Below are 11264 nucleotides of genomic sequence, written 5' to 3' on the forward strand. Positions count from 1 at the left end.
GAATGTGCAATATACATGAAGATACCTGTAATTATAGATAAACAGTTTCATATTAACATGGAGGAAAAGGATGGAAAAAAAAAAACAGTACTTGAATTTCTTTTTGGTGGTGAGAATTAATGAGAGCCAGAAACTTCTAAACATGTCCTTTTATCTCTTGTACTCTTTGTTTTTTAAAAAAATGAATAATATGGAAAAATATTAATTTGTTGCGGCTCCAGTCCCCAGTTGAAAACAACAAAGCAAACATTTCTCACTCACTACAAAACTCATTTTTTTTTCTCACCAGGTTACTTTTCCTTGTTTGTCTCAATGACATTTTAAAACAGAGACAAAGGATTTACAACTTAAAATGTGTGGGGTTGCAAAAGTCTCTCTATAAAAGGGGTAGGGACAGGGTTTGAGTTTTGACAGAACTAGGGTAGGACTCAAGGTTCCTCTCTTAATAGTAAGCAGACATATATCTTCTCCAGTCTTAACACTGTAACTTCAGCCTTCACTCTACCTAGGTTGCCTGGCACACAATCTGGAGGAAGGAGCACTTGATATTTATTATTGCCGCTGAAATTCTGCACACCCAGCCAATCACCTAGGGAGAGGCTATTTAAACTCATCCAGCTTCCAATTAAACTTGAGTGTAATAAAGGAAAGGTGGAGAATATGAACTCGAGGTTTAGAGAAGGAACAATGTTAATACAAGAAAAATGGAAAAAAGAAGAGGATATGGAGACGAGAAGCAGGATAGGATTAAACCAAGCTAACGTTGTGGTTCAAGTTGGGGCCAAGGGGCAGAAATGTAAAAGGTGGAGTGACATCTGCCTACCCTTTGAGCAAATCCTCCTGGCCTCGCCTTCCGACTCTAGTGGCTGTGGTTGCAGCTTCCAAAAACTCCGGGGCGGGGTAGATGCCGTCAATCTCCAGCTCCAGAACTGACTTGTAGAGATGGGTGCCCAGGTGGCAGCGGCGGCTGCTTCAGGGGCTGCCGCTGGCTAACTGCACCCTGTATCCAAAATGCCATCCACTCCATTCGCACAAAACAAGGTTGCAAACAAAACCACCGTGGTTCCCCAACCTGAGAATGCAAAGTGCTGAAATATAGGAGACCAGAAAGTAGTGATAACAATCTAATGATTGTTTTAAAAATAATAATAAAATAGAATAATCACTTCTATTCCAAGGAAAGCAATGCGACTTAGGCCCAGGGTCTTTTTGCTTGAGCTCCCTTCTTTCCCCGGGAGCAGTGAATTGTCCGACAGCTCTTTGGCCATCTCTCACCCCGCTTCCCTTCGTTTTCAGAACTGTCCCCAGTTCTGAACTCTCATTTAGACGCGTCCACGCCTGACCAAGTTCCTCTTGGTTCGTTTTCCCTTCCTAGAAAGAATCGCCCCAGCGATGAAACCCGAAAGAACCACCCCCCGAGGAGTGGAAAATAGCAGAACTACTGGTTGTAGCAGTAGAATAAAAATCACTAAGCCCCCAAAAATAAAGAAATAAAAACTAAAAGTTAAGGTGGACAAGGAAACCGGGTCGGTTGATTTCCCTGAAGTCGAGACAATGTTTGAAAATAAAACAATAATAACCCCAGGGTGGGGGATGTTCAGAGGCATCTTCAGACTGTAAAAGGAGCCACAAGTGGGATCAAATCGTCTTAGCTGAACTACTGAGGCAGCAGCAGGGGCGGTGGCAGCTGAAGAAGCCTAAGGCTGCTGAAGGGCGCGGAACGCAAAGGACCGAGGTTAAAGGGAGATGAAGGATAAAAGGAGAACAAGGGTTTAGAAGCCAAGGCTGACGGCCGTCCCCGGGAGTCCAGGAGGCAGCCCCGAGCACGTGGGACCAGAGGAGGGGTAGAGCGGAGAGGTTGGGGGAGGGGGAAAAGAAGTAAAAAAGAGCTGGGAGGGGGAGAGGGAATAAGGGGAGAAATGAACTTGGGGCAAGCGGTGGCTAGGAGAGAGGAAGCCAAAGGAGAACTAAAAGATTTGATGGAGAAATGGAAATCTGGACAAAAGGGTTTAGAAGGCAGGAATGGTGCACAGTGATGGGAGAGAAAATGATGAAGGGGCTGGAAAGAGGTGATTTGGAGTAGATCAGGAGACTGAAGATATGTATGGGGACAGGAGCAGGAGGAGACGTAACTTACTAGTGAGCAGAAGAGACAGCAAAGGCAGTAGGAGACCAAAGGAGGAATTAGCTTGAGTCAGGTCTCCCATAGTCCCTTTAATTGCCTCAGGGATGTGGATGAGAAGAAGGTTTAAACCCCTCCCTTTAGTGGAGCTCCCCCTCCTTAGGTTCTGGTTCACACCCACTGTCCTGTCCCGTCCCGGGGAGGGCTATCCCTTTGCATTTAGGGTTTTCACGATTTTCAGGCTTTTGCGCAGGTTGGGGAGATAGGAAGTGGGGGAAAGGATGGGAGGGGGGATACTAGCCAAATTAAGCTCTGCCACGATATTCCGTTCTCCCCCTCTCTTACGAGTGAAAGGTATCGATCTGGACTCGTTTTCACTGGATTGAAAACGCCACCCGGGAGCGGGCGTGAGATTTAGAAGTTCCCAAAATCCCCTAGAGTGGTGAGTTGGGGGAAGGGCGGGGAGAAAAGTGTGGGGAAAAAATAAAAGAATGTGTGCGCATGAGCAAGAGTGTGTGTGTGTGTGTGTGTGTGTGTGTGTGTGTGTCTGTGTGTCTGTGTGTCTGTGTGTTTGTGTGTGTCTGTGTCTGTGTCTCCGTGTCTCTGTCTGTGTCTCCGTGTCTCTGTCTCTGTCACATCTATCTGTCTCTCTCTGGGTCTATGTGTCTGTGTCTCTCTCTGGGTCTCTGGGTATATCTGTGTCTGTGTGAGTAGGCAATTGTGCTTTAAAGTCCAAGTTTCTTCTCTGGCTATTTCAGAAAAATAACTAGGCAACCAGGACCTGGCGGTCGTCTGAATACCAAAAGAACACTGAAAAGTAATAAAATTCTATTTTGAGTTATATATGCATGTAGACATAAATTGCATACATGTGTTTTGTTTTCTTGACCAGAATTGTTCAGATCAAGTATTTAGGAAGCTAAATTTGCTGGAATGTCTTGGACAGGCAATTAACTGCAAAAATAGGGGCGCCTACTTTCCATCCCTTAAGATGGAAGAATGAGAAGTTAATAATTTTTTGGTGAAAAACAATCTTTAGAGATACAAGGAAATTGTGGAGATTAAGATTTATGTGTTTTTCTCAGTGTTTAACAAAATGAATTAAAGTAAAGAAACATTTCTTGGGATAAAAAGTAGTTTTGACACTAAAATTTCAAAGCAACCTAAGGTCTTTCAATTCTTTCATTTTACAGGAAGGCTAGCAGTACAGTGGGAAGTCTAGTCCAAATTCAGCTTCGGATACTTGCTTCTTGTGTCATCCTGGACAAATCACTTAACCTCTGCTTGTCTCACTTTATTCTTCTGTAAAATGGGAGTTATTATGAGGATCAAATGAAATTGTAAAGCACTTAGCATAGTGCCTGGCACATAGTAAACATTATATAGATATTAGTTATTACTACTCCCATTTCTACTACTACTACTACCACTACTACTACTACTACTACTACTACTACCTACTACTACTACTACTACTACTACTACTACTACTACTACTACTACTACTACTACTACTACTACTTCAATTACTACTGCTAATGGAAGTACTCACATGTAATAGGATTTGGCACATAGTAGATGGTCCAGTACCTCATAGGGGGTATTCTCTTTTTTCTCTATCACCAAACATTTCTCAACAACCTGCTTTCCATCCTCTAATACCACACAATATTTTCTTATTTTGGGGCTCTGCCCTATATTGTGGGTCACTATACATTGCCAATGCTGTGCACATCCCACCTGTCTCTATTTACCATTCTTTCAGTGTGACAATTTACACATTTTTTTTCTAGGAAACATTCTCTAACCTCAAACAATCAAAAAGCAATTACTATGTGTGTCAGATACTTACTAAGAGTTGGGAATACAAAAAAAGGCAAAAAGGATCCTTAACCTCAAGGGGCTTCCATGCTAATGAACCTCAGTATGTTGTGAAGAGCAAATGAAATTAGATATGGAAAGTCCTTTAAAAAACCTTTTAAAAGCATTATTCAAATGTCATCTGTTGTTATTATTACCTCCTATTCATAGATTATTCCTTTTTATCCTGTCTGAACATGTATACCCAATATGTACTATCTGAATTTGTACTTCCTGAGATGTTACTTTGTGTTATTATTTTATTTTGTGTGTGTTTTATTTACCCAATTACATTTAGGACCAGAAAACGTCTTTTATTTCTTTCCTTTTCTATCCCTATTTCAGCCCTTATATTTCAATACAAAAGGTTATTTCCTGACCACCATGAGAGCTAAGCAAGAAATAAAAATGCTTCATTTTTTCTACCTGAGATGCAGTCAGTTGATTAAAAAGAAATATAATGGGTGAAATGCGGCCATACTAGTGATGCTGGAAATAATTTTTGGAATTGGAAAAGGAATTACGTAACTATCCATTCAATAGTTATTCCTCTATTGAATATTTTTATTTTATTTCTTTTTAAATTTTTTTGTTCTTTTTTTGATATAAATTATACACGTGAAATCAGGCAAAACATATTTCCATATTGCAAAAAAATAAAAAGAAGCATAAAAATGAAAAAAGTATGCTTTAATCTTCACCAAGTTTATCAGTTTTCTCCCTGGATATAAACAGCATTTTTCATCATGAGTCCTTCAGAATTGTCTGGGATCATTGTGTTGATCCAAGTAGCTAAATCATTCACAGTTGATTATTGTACAATATTGATGTTATTGTGTACAACATTCTCCTAGTTCTTCATTTTACATTATTTCATATAAATCTTCCCAGATTTTTCTGAAACCGTCCTGCTTGTCATTTCCTATAGCACAATGGTATTACAAATGGTATTACAATACAGATACAAATATCTTCTCAATTTCCAATTCTTTATCATCACAAAAAGAACTGCTATAAATATTGTTATACATATAGGACCTTTTCCTTTTCTTTAATGACTTTGATGATAAAGATCTAGTGAAGGTTTTTTGGGGTCAGATGGTATGTAGTTTTATAGCCTTTTGGGAATAGTTCCAAATTGTTCTCTAGAATAATTGGACCAGTTCACAACTCTGTCAACAGGGCATTAGTATCCTTGTTTCTCCACATGCCTTAACCATTTGTTATTTTCCTTTTCTGTCACAGTAGCCAACCTGATCAGTGTGAGAGAATACCTGTTATTTTAATTTTCATTTATCTAATCACTAGTAATTTAGAGCATTTTTAAAAAACATAATGCTTTATAGTTTTGATTTTTTCTTCTGTAAACTATCTGTTCATATCCTTTGACCATTTATCAATTGGGGAATGATTTTTGTTTTTATAAATTTGTCTCAGTTTTGTGCGTGCGTGCGTGTGTGTGTGTGTATGTGTGTGTGTGTGTGTAAAACCTTTTTAATTTCATGGAGTCAAAATTATTTATCTTAGTTCCTGTGATCCTTTTTTATCTCTTATTTGGTCACAAACTCTTCCTTTATCCACAGATTTGACAGGTAAATTTTTTCATGTTCCCTTACTTTGCTTATGATATTATCCTCTACACCTACATCTTTTGCCAAATTTGACCTGATTTTGGTTCACTGTGTGAAGTGTTTGTCTGTTCCACTTTCTGCCTAACTGCTTTCCGGTTTCAGTAATTTCTTTCAAATGATGAATAAATCTTGTCTCGAAAGCTTGCATCTTTGTCTTTATCGAACATTGGATTACTATAGTCATTTACTACTGTGTATTGTGTATCTAATTTATTCCACTGTTATGGCACTTTATTTCTTAACCAATACCAGATGCTTTTGATGATCACTTGCTTTGCAATATAGTTTGAAATCTGGTACTTCCAGGCTGCTTCACCTTTTGTTCTTCCAGATGATTTTTTTTCTAGTTCTATAAAATGATTCTTAGAGAGTGTGAATGGCATAGCTATGAATAAGCAAATTAACCTAAGTAGAATTGTCATTTTTGTTATATTGGCTAAGCCTATTAATTAGCAATTCATATTTCTCCAGTTATTTAGATTTATCTTTATTTGTGTGAAAAATATTTTGCAATTGAATTCCTATAGTTCCTGGTTGTGTCTTGGCAGGTAGACTGCCAAGTATCTTACACTGTGTACTGTTACTTAAAATACAATTTCTTTATCTCTTCCTACTAGGTTTTGTTGGTAATATTTAATTTCTATGATGATTTTTGAGAATTTATTTTATGTTCTTCAACTTTGATAAAATTGCTAATTGTTTTGATTTTCTAGGATTCTCTATATCATCATATTATCTGCAAAGAAAGATAACTGTTTTTGCGTTGCCTAGTCTTATTCTTTCAGCATCTTTGTCTTATCTTTTTTACTGTGGTAAGCATTTTAGCACAATACTGAATAATAATAATACACATCCTTCTTCACCCCAATTTTTTTGATAAGGCTTCCAGTTTTTCCCCATTACAGATAAAGTTTTTTTTAATTTAATTTAATTTTGTTTTATTTTAGATAGATACTACTTATCTGTTTTAAGAAAAGCTCCATCAATTCCTATATTTTTGTAGGGTTTTCAATGGGAATGCATATGTCCTTTTGTTGAAAGTGTTTTATGCATCTATTAATATAATCATATAACTTTTGCTGTTTTTGTTATTAATATGTCAAGTTTTGAGATTTGTATGGCCAATTGTTATTATTCTTTTCTTAAGGTTGAACCAACCCTGCATTCCTGTTATAAATCCCACCTGATTATACCTTATAACCTTTGTAATACTTTGCTCTAGTCTCCTTGCTGTTTTATTTAAATTTTTCTTATAAATATTCATTAAGAAAGTTAAGTCTATAATATTCTTTCTCTGTTTTTGTTCTCCGTGGTTTAGGTATAAAAATCATATTTTGGCCATAAAAGGAATTTAGTACAATTGCTTCTTTACCTATTTTTGAAGCAGTTTATAAAATAACAGAATTAATTATTCCATAATAATTTGTTAGCATTATCTTATAAATTCACTTGGTTCTGGGCATTTTTTCTTAGGGAGCTCATTTATGGATTGTTTAATTTCTTTATCTAAAACAGGATTATTTAAGTATTCTGTTTCCTCTTCTGTTAATCTAGATAATTTGTATTTTTGAAATATTCATTCATTTCATTTAGGTTATCAGTTTTATCAGCAAATAAGTGGGCAGAATAATTACCTTAATTTCATCATCATTGGTAGTGCAATAACTCTTTTCATTTTTGGTACAGGCAATTTAGTTTTCTTGTTTCTTCCTTTTTTAATCAAAGTAACCAATGACTGATCTATTTTATTGGTATTTTCATAAAGCCAGCTTCAGATTGTATTAATTAATTCAATTTTTTTAACATTCATTTTATTAATCTCTTCATTTCTAGGATTTCCATTTTGGTGTTTAATTGGAAATTTTCAATTTTTTTCTTTTTCTAGATTTTTTTTAGTTGCATGTCCAATTAATTGATCTATTTTTTCTCTTATTTATTGATATAAGCATTTAGAGATATGAATTTTCCCCTCTTACAAATTTTGATATGTTTTCGCATGGTTCTCATTATCTTTAATAAAATTATTGATTGTTTCTATGGTTTATTCCTTGACCCACTCATTTGTTGGGATTAGATTATTTAGTTTCAAATTATTTTTTAATTCATGCTTCTAAGGCCCTTTATTGATTATAAATTTTATTGCATTATGCATTATGGTCCAAGAAGACTACATTTAATATTTTTCTTTTTCTGTGTTTGGTTGTGAGATTTTTCAACCCTAAAATGTGGTTATTGTTTTTTTTTGTGAAGGTGCCATGTTGTTTGTCATGGTGTTGTTGTTGTTGTTGTGTTGTGTTCATCCTCCCTTGCCAAAGAAGACCATGTCACCAGAGAAATGATGACATGACTTGCACTTGACTTTCTTTTGAGTAAAGGAGAGCTGTGCAGGTCACAAACTTCACATCTCCTCTGGAGCCATCTGAATCCAATGACCAGATATTCATCAGGATGACTAGAGATGACCCAGAATTCAATGGGAGACTTTGGCCTTTTCAGGTACTCACTTAGAGGGAGGTAACGCTCATTAAGTGAATAGCCCTCTTTAAGAAGTAGTCAGAGAATGGCCCTTTTATTGAGCCAAAGGAAAAAAAAATAACTAAATCACACTGGGAAGGAAAGAGAAGCTGTTACTATTTATAATCACTCTAAGTAAGCCATTAAGTGGAACTTGGGCAGGGCCCTATTATTGTCCAACCTACAGCCTTCAAAGTGAATTGGATTTAAGGTGGAAGGAAGGAAGAAAGGAAGGAAGGAAGGAAGGAAGGAAGGAAGGAAGGAAGGAAGGAAGGAAGGAAGGAAGGAAGGAAGGAAGGAAGGAAGGAAGGAAGGAAATCTAGCCAGTATACCCCAAAGGAAGGGAAGAGGATGACAGAAGGCAGAGGATGAGCTGAGTTACGCAACTACCTGGATTCCCCACTCAGGCAGCTCAGTCTACTCATAGGTTGTGTTCATTCTTCATTTCTGAAGAAGAAAGCCATGACATCAGAGAAATGATGACATGATATGACTTGTACTTGACCCTGTTTTGAGTGAGGGAGGGCTATGAGGTCACCAACCTCACTTTTCCTCCTGAAGCTAGGTAGTACAGTATACAATAGAAGAGTGCTCAACTGGGAAATAGACAGGATGGAGTCCTGTCTCTCCTACCTGTTGCTTCATGACCTTGGACGAGCCACTTTATTACTCAAGGTCTCAGCTTCTTAATCCGTAAAATTAGGTCATTGAACTACACTGACCTTCAAGATTCCTTCTAACTCTAAATGTATGATCCTAAGATATATTTGAAGATCCTAAGATATATTTGAAGAAATTATTACATCTCTGCTCTCAGAATAAAATGTGTTCTCTCAAGGCTAAAGATTTCTAATTGCTCTTATTCCTTATTTGATATATATCTTTCACCATCCTTATCACCTTCTACATATACTTTATTCTGTGAACTTGCCTTTCAATGTGGCATCAAGAATGGAACACTCCACTAGTTGAGCAAAACAGGCACTTCCCTCAATATTTCCTTTTATAGTAGGTGATTTACAGATTATTTATTTGATAATAATTCACCAGTCAGAAACTAAAAGGTACAGTCTTTTGTATTCCCATTCAGTTTTCTCCAGAAATATCTAATATATCTAATTTTTATATATATCTAATTTTTATAAAATTCTGTTCATCTCTCTAACTTCTTTCTTGTTTATTTTCTAATTAGTTTTTTCTGGTTCTGAGATGAGTAAAATGAGGTCTTTCAATAGTATATTGTAACTGTCTATTTCCTCTGGTTAGTCATTTAACTTTTTCTTTAACAATTTGGATACTATGTCATTTGGTGCTTATGTATTTGGTATTAATGTTATTTCATTGTCTATGGTAACTTTTTAGTAAGATGTAGTTTCCCTGCATATCCAGTGCCCTCTGTAGAACACTCTGCTACCTCTCTTCTATGTGTACTGCCCCATACACCAATACAATGCCATAATAGTGTATCTTCATGAATTACTATATCCAAAAATATTCACCACCTTGTGACTAACCTGGTGATCAAGTCCTTTGAATTTGACTGTGTTGATCTTTGACAAACATAATTTTCTGCTAGGTCTGTCCTGAGGGAAAGCTTGTACTCCCTCATCATAGCTTTGCCATAATAAGACATGAGAAAAACAAGAGTGACAACAAATACCCACCATATGGCTTCTCCACACAGATTGCCTCCTCTTCCATCTCTGCTCTAATTTTAATGTCTCCCTGTCTACTAGCTGAATTCATATTGCCTACATACATGACTGTGTTACCTCCTTCCTCAGGTAATCTTACTTTCATCTCTCATCAAAATCCAAAAACATTTTCAATGGTTGAATCTCATCTTCTAGAGAGTAAACTATCCACTGAGTTGAATTGTTGATCCATGTATCCAAGTGTTTATCCACATATTATAAACAATTTTTGTAGCATGATGAAAAAATAAATTTAATTCTCTTGAACATTCTTTTTATATAGGATCAAACATGAAATAATTGAAAGTGGGGAACATTCAGCAAATAGCCTCTCTCCCTGTGAGATAATGTATGGATAATGCATTTTTGCTTATTGTTAATGTAATTTTACTTCTTAATGGGAAGGTCTCCCTCATCTATTAATAGGCCCATGTGACCTGCTTAAGTCACACGGAAGCCTGAGTTGTATGAGTTGAGTTACTTGGAACAGGAAGGGGTGGAGCAGGAAAAGTGAAACAGGAAGAGGCAAAGCTGGAGCAGAGCTGAGAGGAAATTGGTCAGAGTGAGTGAGAGAGAAAAGCAGGCAGCTGGCTAGCATGAGTGAGAGAGCTTGTTTATGATTTTGTTTAAGGGACCTGGTTTGTCCCTGGTTTGTAACAAGAGAGAAGTCTTGGGGAAGGTGTTGCACTCTGTATTGTTATTGTATATAGATTTCTTTGTTACTATAATGGATTTAGCTTTCTGGTGTTGGAATTTGGCTTTCTGGGGTCTGGATAAATGTTTTGGTTCTGTCTTCCATGTGGAGAGTGTGTTGTATTTCATGATTCAGAATTGCACTGGCCCATTCATGGCTGCCATAGGTTCTGTGAATATCACATTGGCACTACAGATAATTAAAGCATCTATGTCTTCCCATGGTTCTTTTTTTCCCTGTCCTCTCAGCTAAGAACTTTGCTTTACATTTAAATTAAAAAGGTTGAGGCCATTTACTTTTCTCCCCTCTTCCTCATCTCATAACATTTCTGCCATTATCTCTTTCTTCACTTTTCTGTCATAATCTCCTCTTTCACTCTTGTCTCACATGAAAATGTAGTTCTTCTTGCTAAGGCAAACCCCCTATATATGATAAGTGATCCAATTCTCTCGCAGCTTCTCTATACAGATTGCCTCTTCTTCCATCTCCATTCTAATCTTCAGTCTCTCCCTGTCTACTGACTGAATTCCTGCTGGCCACCTTGTTACTGCCATCATAAAAAACCCTAACTTCATCCATCTATTCCCACTAACTGTCATATATTTTGCCTCCCTTTTATGGCCACATTGCCCATGAAGGTCATCTACAATTAGGGCTTCCACTTTCTTTCCACTTGCCCTCCTAATTCTCTGTGGTTTGGCTTTCAACCTCAACTCAACTGAAAATGTTCCCTTTAAACTCATCATTTC

The sequence above is a fragment of the Notamacropus eugenii genome, chromosome 3 (genome assembly GCF_028372415.1).
Source record: "Notamacropus eugenii isolate mMacEug1 chromosome 3, mMacEug1.pri_v2, whole genome shotgun sequence".
Classification (NCBI taxonomy): Eukaryota; Metazoa; Chordata; class Mammalia; order Diprotodontia; family Macropodidae; genus Notamacropus; species Notamacropus eugenii.